General features: G+C 37.3%; 1 pseudogene; it reads left to right on the forward strand.

Moving 5' to 3' along the window:
- Positions 1-6,660: 6,660 nt before the first annotated feature.
- LOC103695796 (21 kDa protein pseudogene) lies at positions 6,661-7,451 on the forward strand (annotated as a pseudogene).
- Positions 7,452-12,202: the final 4,751 nt, after the last annotated feature.

A 12,202-nucleotide genomic window follows, 5' to 3' on the forward strand; every position in this document is an offset into this window, starting at 1 on the left:
TTCTAGAATGAAGAAACGAAAGTTGGTTAAATAACGTAAAGGAGACCGACATTCCCGTGACGAGGAATCGGCGGATGCTATGGGGGAAAAAAGTGAGACAAGCCCAATGCACATGTGTGTACGGAACTGATTTGGTTCGCAGAATAGATTGAAAAAATATACGATCAACAGATTAATATATATATATATATATATATATATATATATATATATATATATATATTCAGTTAGAGTTTTTTTTTTAAAAGTATTTTTATGAAAATAAGACCTTAATATTTTATGAAAAAAATCTATAAAAGATATAAAAATTACTTTTCTGTCGGTTCAGAATTGAAATTTTTTGTTTTTTCAAAATTAGTTTTAAGTCATCAAAATTTATGAATAAGATTTTTTTTATTAAGAGTATAATGAATATTTCATACCATTTTTTCAAAAATAATGCTGAATATACCACTTTCTCATGATCAACCAAACAGTTAAAACCATTTTCTCACACATTATATTTTTAAAAATCAACTTCTAAAAAACAAATATTATGAAAAAAAAAATTTCGCAAACTAAATAATTCGTTCGATACCAGCGCTATCTTTAAAAAAAAATTCAATATTTACATACCTACCTACCTACCTGCATACATGCATACATAAAGTTATAATCCTTAAATGATGCTCTAAAAGTGTCACATGAAAAATGGTTGACAGCATTGGATTGCACGCTCGAAGTGTAAAAGATCAAGAGTTGAATTCATGATCCTAATTTCTCGAAGGAGCGGATGAGCTGAGTCGCCGACTCTCTCATTCCATTTGATGGCCGCAATGGCATCATCCTCCTCAAGAGATTGACCACCACCATTTTCATACCCTCCGAAGCACCCCTGAGTTAAATAACAGGCCCAAAGTTCCCAATAGGAGAATTGAAGCAGCTATTAACCTCCATAATTATCCCGAATAGCAAAGCAATCTCCTGTCTTCCCATCAGCCTTAAGAAACCAATCAAACTTCAACTACAAAAAGCTCGGAACCAACAACTCGAAAAGGTTAACCGGATCCCACTTTTTTGTGGATCTGAACCCCAATTCTAGACCAGAATTCAATAAAAAGTGAATGAAAGTAATTGACTATTGTTTGAGAAACTCCACTGTCAAGCTATGATGAGATTGCTATAGCCTATGGATTTGCTCCTAAAGCTGAAAACAGATATGATATGGATCAAATATTGGTATATTCATATCTATATCCATACATATTTATCCTAAAGAAATAAGATACAAGTCAGATATTAGTTAAATCCATATTTTCTCTGTTTAAATACGGATAAAGATCAGATATTATTCAGATATAAATAGGATTTTAACATATTTCAATAATAAAAATTAATATAAATGATATAATTATAAAGGATGGGTACGGAATCACATACCAAGGTTGCTTACAATGCACGCTAACTAGGTAAGAGTCTAAATTATATTTATGAAACTCACATGGAGATAGGCCAGCCAAGCCAAAGGTCGGATCATTTGCCCAATTAGATTTGTATGAAAAATATTTTGTTAGAGAACTTGTAAAAAAACTTATATAAGATGTAAGAATATATCATATGTATTAATTTTTAAAATATTTCATACAACAATTTTAAAAATATCATGATGAAAAATTGAAATATTTTATTTTTTTAATCTTAGTAAAGGACTGATTTTTATAAAGAGAATTAATAAATAACATATGAAAAAAATGTTATATTTATGAAGTGATCAAGTTTTAAAAAAGTATAATAAAACATTAAGAACAACTCTTGTCTTAGTGGCTGAGTGGACATAAGTTCGATTCTTAATTGTATCTAAGTGGTTACTGACTAGGTCAAAGATTGCAAATCTGATTGCTTAGTATGCCCTAATAACAATGTTTGAAATCACCCGTGCTGTCCAAACATATTCAACGCTATTAATATATGCAAAATGATAATCTATTGAAAGCTCATATAGTTTGATATCCTAATAAAACTTCTAAATTTATCTACTATTTTAATGTTTATGCATATAGTAATTTACATGATTACCATTTATTTTTGTGGTTCATAAAATAGAACTGTTAGTTATTTATGTATGATCAGAATATATGTACCATTGAATGATTAGTTCCAAAAAGATAGTTGTTTTTCTAATGAAATATAAGTTTAAATTGGAAATGCTAATCTAGCCTACTATGTATGTATAGTCTCTTTAGCATTAATCTATTTCTTACACAATAAGAATTCTAGAGTAAGCATGTTTACTTCTTGATTGTGAATAATTTTGCCCTTTTGTTGATCGGATTTTTTTCTTATTCATTTTTTTAGAAGTTATATTAAATAATTGTAACAAATATTCTGCTTTTACATAACATGCATTCTTTATTTATTACATTTAGTCCATTCTATCTTATGATTTTGTTAAGACAATAAAAAATATTTTGAGATATATTTAACAATTATTTTAGTTAGTTCACAAGTTGTCGCATTAAAAAAAACTTTTGATGATTAAACTATTCTTAAGCCTATATGAAAGTCAATTCTATGTTAAATTTTATAAAAATTATTTATAGAAGAATTCACTTTACTACAAAAATCAGCTTTTTGACCTCTATTTAAGTGGGAAGCTGCCTTCAATGGTGGAAGAAGCACCGCAGATTTCATTGAATTTTTTCACTAATTCAGAGAGCAGATTAAAAATGTTTTTCAAGTATTTGTTTAGTGGCTTGATTTTTTTTTTTTGCCCGACCAGGCCCATTGGGATCGACCCATCATAGCCCACTAATTCAGGAATCTGTCATAAGATTGAGGGATTCTAATTAAATAGGCCTCTGGATATAGACCCAAAGCTAATATGATTATTTCTCTCCAAGCAGGAAAGAAAGCCCAATTCAACCCACAATTCAACCCAAAGCTAATGTGTTCATCAAGATTGGGGAAGGTTGATATCATCGCTGATGTCTTTGAGCACATCGATCGGAGGTGCAACAGCTTGTGTATGTCACAAATCTCTGATTTGGTGGAGCACTATCAAGAAAATTCTATATTGCAATGCTCCTCAAGTTGATAAAAAACAAAAAAAAAAGGTCTCTGTACTGACCAGAAGTTTGCAATTGATTTCGCATCCTATCTTGGAAAAATTTTGTGGCTGCAAGCTTGCATATTATGCTCTTTAACACTTGATGGAACCAATCATGAGAAGAGATAGCTTAACTAGAAGTCTCATGTGTCAAGAATACTGTTGGTAAAACTGAAGGAATCGACCATGCAAACTACTGCAGTCATCCTCACAAGCCTGAAGAGTTTCCAATCGTGCTGTTGCTTGGAAATGTATACATAGCATCTTAAGTTGGACCCACTTAACTGTGTTATGTTCTGATCTAATTAAAGCCATCATATTCAGTGGGATTCAGAACCTTTGTAACAATTTTAATATATGGGAGTGCTGCAGTGGGATTCAGAACCTTGATCTGAAAGTGAATTGTTTGCATGCCTATATGACATCCATGTCACCTTGTTGGAGGGTAAAAACATTTGAAGTTGTCCACAAGGCACATATAAATGGTGCAATTATAACTTGTCCATGCATGTATGTGTTACTAGGTGGGTGAATTGCTTCCCCTATATTCATGTTGGAGATAAGTGGGGCTCAAGTTTTGCCCAAGGCTCAATTGAAATGGAACCATGGAATCACAAAATGCATGATCTCTAACTTGTCCTAATATTCTACAATTTTGGTCTAGTTCACTCACTATGAACTAATCTATCAGGGCAAAGTAAAGGCACCCACAAATAGATCCCCTACCACTATGTAACTTGCAAATTAGAACAAAGTAAAGACCGTAGTTTGCGATTCCATTTGTCTCCAATCTCCATAGCCTGCTGCCTTATTGGCTGACTGGTTGTCTTTATGAAAAATCTTGAAGAAGCTTATTCTCTCCATCAATCGAACAAAAACATTAAGGACATATTTAGTTAGAAAAAAGTTGGACTTTAAAATGAGAATAAGAACGAGTGACTTCCATTCCAACCGTTTGATTGAAGGAAGTCATGTTTCCATTCCAATTTCAGAAGAAAATAGAAATGCCTCGGTCCTCTAAAATCTAATCCTTACTCTTTTCTAGTATTTGAATTTCATTAGGTTCCGATTACGAACCAAAACACGCCAGGGGATATCCAATTTTGATTCCAATTTCGTGAACCAAATGCACCTTAAGAGTATTCTAAATAATAGACGCAACTTTGGACAATTTAAAGAATCTGCGGACCATGGTTGTCTTTTGCTCTCGCCAAAATTTTTAATATGTTATACAGCAAGTGAATAAATTTTGCACGAAACCATGTTCGGCTTGAAGCTTTTAGTTGAAAGAAGGTGATCAAACTTGACACTAATGAAGGGGATAGCGCATTTGATACGTCCCGGTCACTTTCCTTTAACGGAATCCTTCAATAGCCCATCATCACACCTCCTTTGGACGAGACATTGAAGGAGATGGGCACGGTGCCATGACGAAGATTGGGCTAGATTCCTTAGCAAACAAGATTGGGCTAGATTTGAACCAATCAGGATTGATCAATCATTTGCTTTTCTTTTGTCACAATGCGTAAAAGGTGATCACATACGTGCATGAAATAAAGTTAGAAAAATATATACTAATTGCCACCTCTTCTTCGAGGGTCTTACTGCAAGAAAGCTAGGCCGAGACATAAGAAGGAGGAGGAGGAGAAACATAACTTAGCAGCCACTTCTATTTGCAGGTTTATTTTCAAAGTGCAGCCTCATCGGTCAAATCTGCCAACATCCGAAACTACCAGATAATGAAGTCTTTTGTTAGAACTAAATTAGTATTCCACTACGGGCAAATTATCCAAAGGCCACCAACAATCTTTTTGACATAGTATAGACATTTCACCTCTTCGAAATAAAGTGGCATCTACCTCAAGTAGATTGGGGTTGGATCTATTCGAACTGAAAAAATTGATATATCAAAAAAAAAAAATAATTCAGAAAATAATTTACTATCTATTTGAAGATTTGATCTCCACAAGCCTTTATGTATGAATTCCTTGGGCACCTTCACCCCCTCCTCCTCCCTTCCCCTCTCTTCCACCCCCTCCCCCTCCCCCTCCCCCTTCATAACTTGAACTACTTTGTGCCTGAAGACTAACCAAACTGAGCAGGGCTGGTTTCAAGCTAAGAATTTACTATATATCCAGCCAAACCAGATCAAACTATTATACTAGCCCTCCCCATTGATCTTTGGCCTAGTCCCAAATCACCAGGATGCATATAATGCCAATCATCTAGAAGTTAGATATCATTCTACTCAAATCCTTCCAAAAGGATTTTTGCTATAAAGAAATTTTTTCTGATAATTCAATGGCCAATTCTTTTGTAGATCAACCCTTCAATTCCATAGAAGGTTCGGTACCGCCATCTACAATTTCAATAAACTAATACATGCTAAGCAAATCCAAATGATCTACCGCTTTCCATTCACACATCAGCCTCTTCCTTTCTCTGTTACCAACAGAATAAATAGCCTCATCTCAACATTAACTATTTGTTTTCTAGTATTCAAAGATTACACCAAATCAAACCACTGCACACCAATCAGATTTGTTGAATGAGCACTGCCGCTCCATGACATCTGCCTCTATTTATTCTTTTTTTCAGATTAACATTTAACTAGAGCTTATCATAAGCCAAATCTCCGGCCTAAACTATATTCATATTTTAATCAGACTTCAAGTCGGATCTGTTTAGAATTTGACATTTTTTATATCCGAACTCTCACCGATTCTACGTTCAACAAATCAGCTATTGTACTCTCGATGTGTACCAAAAATATTTTGTTGAATCTTATCAAAGTTGTTGATTTATAACAGGCAAGACTGAGTTGAAAATGTAGGCCATAATCACAATCTAGTTCTAAGTATTATGGGGTGTGAATGGGGAGATGGCGTTTCACCAACTTTGGAGGACCAGCAACTTTTTGTCCACCTTGGAGAGTTAAAAGGTGGCACCCACCACCTTGTGGGTCCCACCTATTGTTTCTGTTTTGACGCATCACACGCCGCATATCAAGGATGATCGACCAACCCGCGCCGCCATCTCCTCCCTTTTCCTCTCCCCACGCCTGTGCGCGTGCGGCGCAAATGCTCACGCCAGCCATCCAATTTCTTTATCTATTTATTTTTTACCATTCAAATTGAAAAATTAAAGCAATCATCCACCGGTCGTTCACCTCATGGAGGACGTGGACGAATCCACCGCCCAGAAAATTATTTTTTGGATTTCTTTTTTATTTTAGTGCGAACAAAGCTGACATTGGTACACCAATCGGATTTTGAGATTCCTCTACATTTAACGCGTTCTGACGCACTTTAACGAAGGACCCGAGATCCATCAACCGACAGCTTCGCCGTCCGGATGAATCTAGACCGTCCAATCGATGCGACCTGACAAAATGGTCCACAATACGGGACATCCTTTAGATCCTGCATCCAACGTGCCCTCTGGAAATGAAGCCAATCCATATAATTGAGCCGCTGGGCCCCACAATAGGATGTTGTTCTCGCAATTTTGATCAACGATCGTGGGCAAAACAGTAATTTAAGCCGCCCAAGATCCGACTACTTAAAGGCCCCCCCGGCTCTCCTGCATCGCTGCGAACCCCAAGCTCCAAATCCCCAAATCCTCTCCCAGAACCGAAAATGGCCTCAAAAAAGTTCGCATTTTTCCTACTCTCCGCCGTCGTCTTCTCCACCGCCGTTGCGGCAAAGCGGCCGGGATTCGGAGGGAATTCGACGGAGTTCATCCGCGCTTGCTGCGGGGCGACGCGGTACCCGCGGCTCTGCTTCACCTCCATGGCCGGCTACTCGAGCGCGGTCCAGGAGAGCCCGGTCCAGGTGGCCCAGCTGGCCACCAACCTCACCCTCGCCCGCATCGGCGACCTCGCTCGCCGGGTGAAGCTGCTCCGGCGCGGGGCGTCCGGCCGGGTGGCGGCGGCTCTGGCGGACTGCACGGAGGTGCTGGGGGACGCGGCGGACCAGGCCCGGAGGACGGCGGCGGAGCTGAAGGGCCTGGAGGCGGCGAAGGGGCCGGAGGTGGCTTGGCGGGTTTCTAACGCCCAGACGTGGATGAGCGCGGCGCTGACGAACGAGGACACCTGCACCGACGGCTTCGACGGCGTCGGCTCGTGCCCCGTCAAGGCCGAGGTCGGCCGCCAGGTTCTCCGGGTCAAACAGTTCACCAGCAACGCCCTCGCCCTTGTTAATAACCTCGTTGCCAGCCGCTAATGCTAATACCCGTCTCTAAACTCTCTCTCTCTCTCTCTCTGTGTGCGCTGTTGAATTACATATATGGGTGGATCTCAGTTAATTTGATCACGTAACTAAGTATGTTGTTTAGTTGTTTAAAGAGCAAAGTTTTTGTCTGTTTAGTTGGTTTGTAGTTGTTTGTAGTGTTTGTGATGATAGTTAGAAGTTGTGGGGCAAATGAAAAGGACTTGGTTTGTGGTTTGGAATGCAAATATCTACATATATATAATATATTCTGTGGTATTGGAAGGAACCCTTCGAATGATAACGTTCGTTATTTGGACGTACGTAGCTCGAGCGATGATGCCCAGCATGGAATTGTGGCAGCTTTAGGGTGTTTGTTGTTTCCTGGGCGGGTTGCCGTCGTTATCTTTCTTGATGCAATGAAGCTTTCGGTTCCTATTTCCTAAAATCTCCCTCAGTTGAGTGCTATGCGTCGTCTATAAGCAGCTTGCATGGTAAAACCAAGTATCCAGTTTAATTTCCTGTTATTAGTGTACATGTTATCTTGCAAATATGGTGATGGAGCTCACAGATGAGCCACTTTGAATGATGCCACTCCCCCTTGATTACAATATATTGGGCTCTTTAGTTACGCCATAGCACATTCAAACCATTGTAAGCACTGTTGAATGAAATGGCTCCAAAGGTGTCTCAAACACTTCTATGTGGTTGGGAAGTACTGTTGTGATTCGCAAAGAATTGGGTTGGGTTAGGCAGTGAAAAACTGGCACTGTTTCAACTTATAAGAAGGTTGTGATACGTATGCATGGTATTTTCCTTTGAACCTAGCTACTAACAAAGTCGAGCCACATTATTCTTGGCATCTCAAGTGAGATCGTTTTTGTGTTGAAACAACTGCAGTGCTCCTGCAGAAGATGTTGGAACAAGAAGTGTCAGATCCGGCTAAGGTTATGATGGCCATGGTTGCCCCCATGAGATGCGCATAGAGAGCTCTCAATGTGCAACCAAATGAACTTGGGGGTGGATATGTATCTCAAACCTGCCGAAGGCATGCATGTTTGCCCCTACATGAACAGCCAACGTGAACTTGCACTATTGTAGAATAGTGGAGCCAATTTGCTTGCCAAGAGTTTCCACCAAGGGTCTTTCGCGAGATAATGTCCTCTTTGGTTTGCTGAAAGGAAAAAATGAGGTCAATAAAAAAATTAAAAAAAAAATTATATTTGGTGTTGGAATTTTCAAAGAAGAAAAATAGAAAAGTAGCTTTTCTATAGAAATAAAATTCACACATTTCATAAAAAAGGAAAAAAAAATCTATATAGAGTATGGGAAAGTCTCAAAATTAAGAAATTTTTTTTTCAAAAACATTCTTAAGCTCTTAAATAGAATGGGAATAATATTGTTTTCTTTATTAAGAGCATATTTAATTTACATAACCTTTCTTAAAGAATAGATGTTCAAGTAAGTCTAAGATATTTTGGAATGTGCTACTTTTCTATGATCAATCAGATATGCAAAAACTATTTTTTCAGATATCATATATCTAGACATCAACTTTTTAGCAAAAAAACATTCAAACAAAAGAATCCTCAATTGTTATATAAATTGCTACATATATATTAGTAATTACTATTGCTGCAATAGCAACATGAGCATGATTGCATGAATGCAATCTTACTATTCCCCAAATAAGAATGTCATTTTGTCATATTTAAAGCTCCAATAAATAAATTTAAAAAAAAAAAGGCAATGTGGGACGAATTCATATAGAGTTCCTACTCTTTAGAGTCCTATATGTAAACACGAGAGGAGCAAAAGGGGGACCGAACTTTTATAGGTTCAGTTGGCTCTAGGAGGCAACGTGCAACCACGAACAAAAATAAAAAAAGTGAATAAGACAAGAACATTTGCTTTTTTTAACGATCAACTGTGCTAGAAAGCAAAACGAAGGTTTATAAATCATATATACAAGATGGCCAGTTCAACTGGTTCCAGAGGACCCGAAGACCGTACTACTAGTCTTCGACCCAATGACGCGATTGAGGAGATTGCTTCCGTGGTCATCTGTCACCTCCTAAGGGCTCATTTGGTTCGTTATATATATATATATAGTTAGAAAAATAAAAAATGCTTTTTATATAGTTAGAATTTTTAATAAGAAAAAGCATTTCTATAAAAATAAACTTTTTTTTACTTTTTATGAAAAAGATCTACGAGGATATAAGAAATCTACTTTTCCACCGGTTAGGAATTAGGGTTTACTTTTTTTTCAAAATATTCATGCGCTATCAAAAACCATGGATTTATTATTATTATTATTATGGGTATAATAGATATTTTATACAATTTTTTAGAAAATTAGATGCTCGACACTGGAATGCGCTATTTTTTTATGATCAATCAAACATGTCAAAATTTATATTTTTAAAAAATATTTTGATGAATTTTTTTTATGCACCAAATGAGTGTTAATTGCATTCAGAACAGACAAATCCGACCCACTAAAGCCAGCGAATGTAATATAGCTCAGCCTGAGAAGCTTGGTAAGGTAAAATATTTAAAAAGAATCACAAAAAAAGGGAGAGACCCAATCAGTCCAAACCATCCTCCAAGATGGCAACCATTCCAAAGATAAATAATAGTGGCCATCGTAATAGTTCCTATGGTGCCTTTCCGTTATTTTACATGCATCCAAGAAAATGTGGATGTGCTATGTAAGTTAATAAGAAGTAATATTTGGTTACAAAGAAGAGCATATAAAACAATTTGTAGAAACAGGTTTTCTAAAAAAATTAAAGTGAAAGTTATGAAGTAACGCTTAATATATATATATATATATATATATATATATATAGTAACAAATATATAAATTGATACCCGGTACTCCCTCTCCAATCCAAATTATGTGGGATAAAAAAAAATTCTATAGGCTTTTTTTCTTTTCATTCTGCACTTCAGTAGATCTATACATGGGATTTGGGATTAAACTAGGATGAGCCTTTAAAAAAAAAGAGATTGGATGGATTAATATGCCCGATTTCCATAGGTTGGGTTGGATTTTCCAAACAGGCTCTAAACAGGAAAAAATTCTTGGAATCCTGAAATGATTTAGATATGCTAGATTAGCTTTTGAATAAGATTCTCCCTATTCGGTTTTGAATTTGATCAAAAACTAAAAAAAACAAAAAAAACTAACAAGGGTTAAAAATTTTTGACATGTTATCATAGATGATATTCTAAAGTTAATTGGAGGATAGTAAAAAATCAAGTCAAAGTGATATTTCTCAATTATAAGACTCCCTTTTTAATTATAGTAGAGCAAATACAATAGATATTTAGATGCTAACTAATATTTGACCATTAGTTATTTCGCTAAACTAGCCTCTAAATACAATCTCTTAACATCTCAAACAATGAGATTAGCAATCATTTGCATGCAGAAAACTGACCTAGAACACAACATCGATCATAATGAGAAATCATTTTGTGAAATAACACAGTACATCCGACAGCCGTGGGGCAAAACGTTATCAGGAACACCTGCCCATAAATTACGGCGAACCTATGAGACCGTTGGGATGAGATAATAGCGATGGAGACCGGGGTAGCCATGAGACCTCCGCCGGAAAGCGCGGAGAAAACCGCAAAAGGACGGGCTTAGCGTGACGGAAAAAATGACTTCGTCTTGCACGTAACCCAAATTTCGGGCCTTGGGCTGCACCGTGTTTGGTGATGAGGCATCCTAATCGTACCGCCTTGGCTAGCCCTGGTCCACGTACCGGTCAATGACGCAAGCACTTCGCATGCATGCGAGCATCATGGCTTTTATTTATTTATTTATATATTTATTTTTTACATCGGCGACTCGGACACAATAGGTAAGAAGAAGAAAATACATAGTAGACAGGACTTAGACGTGATTATCCGAAACAAAATCTTCAGAACGATGAGCCGCAAAGAATGCCACCCAGTCCACGCTATTTGCTTCTCGGAAGACATGGGCAACCCGATGGGAGGCGCATTCCTCCCCAAAAAACTACGGATGTCGTGTAACAACCCGATTTCGGGATCTACTCGATCAACGTGGCTGTGTCCTCTTTCAAAACAACACGGTCTGCACCCAGCACCTGTCTCGCATAGGAGATGCCCTCCCATACGGCTCTGACCTCGATACCGCTTACAGTTTGATCGAAGATCCGTCAACCTCCAGCCGCCACAAATTTGGCCTTCTGATCTCTGATAACTACCCCTGCACCAGCGTATCCGTCCTTCCTAAAATATAAAAGCTAATAATGTGACGAAGGATTCAAATAAGGAATTGTAGATGTGATAGTCTTGTTCGAATTAGGATCCGTCGGCCATCTTTTTCCTGGTACAGTTATCGCCAATCATGTGCAGAAGGGGTCGGCTTGCTCGACATGGATGCTGCTTGTTCTTATACAACCATTACTGTTGAGAAGCCATTAGGCGTCGGACCACGCATCTCTTACATCTGCATCTTATCAATTTAGACATAAATATTCTTTTGTGTTACCAACATTTCATTCATGGTTAGTTTGTCATGATGTCCCTTGTTAAAAAATAAATTATTCAGTTTTATCATCGAACGCTCCAGCTTCTTCTTGAATGGTTTGAATGGAACTATATGTCACTAGCAAAAATAGTTAAAAGAAGTTTAAGAATCACTTCCAGATTTGAGAGTGATATCTTGTCATGCAAGTAAAATCTCTTGCTTTGATGCAAGATACTTAGTTTCAGATCTCGCCTTCGCTACATTTCGTATTCTTGATAATCTCAATTGGATTCGTGCTTGTCTTTCTTCGGATTAAAAGATGAAAAAAATATCATTCCCAAACTTCAGATAGCCAACGACCATTATATTTGTTAGAATAATTTTAGAGATACGTAA

Source organism: Phoenix dactylifera, chromosome 5 (assembly GCF_051530095.1).
Source record: "Phoenix dactylifera cultivar Ajwa chromosome 5, Ajwa_hap1_PhDact_Kaust_v1.1, whole genome shotgun sequence".
NCBI classification, from domain to species: Eukaryota; Viridiplantae; Streptophyta; class Magnoliopsida; order Arecales; family Arecaceae; genus Phoenix; species Phoenix dactylifera.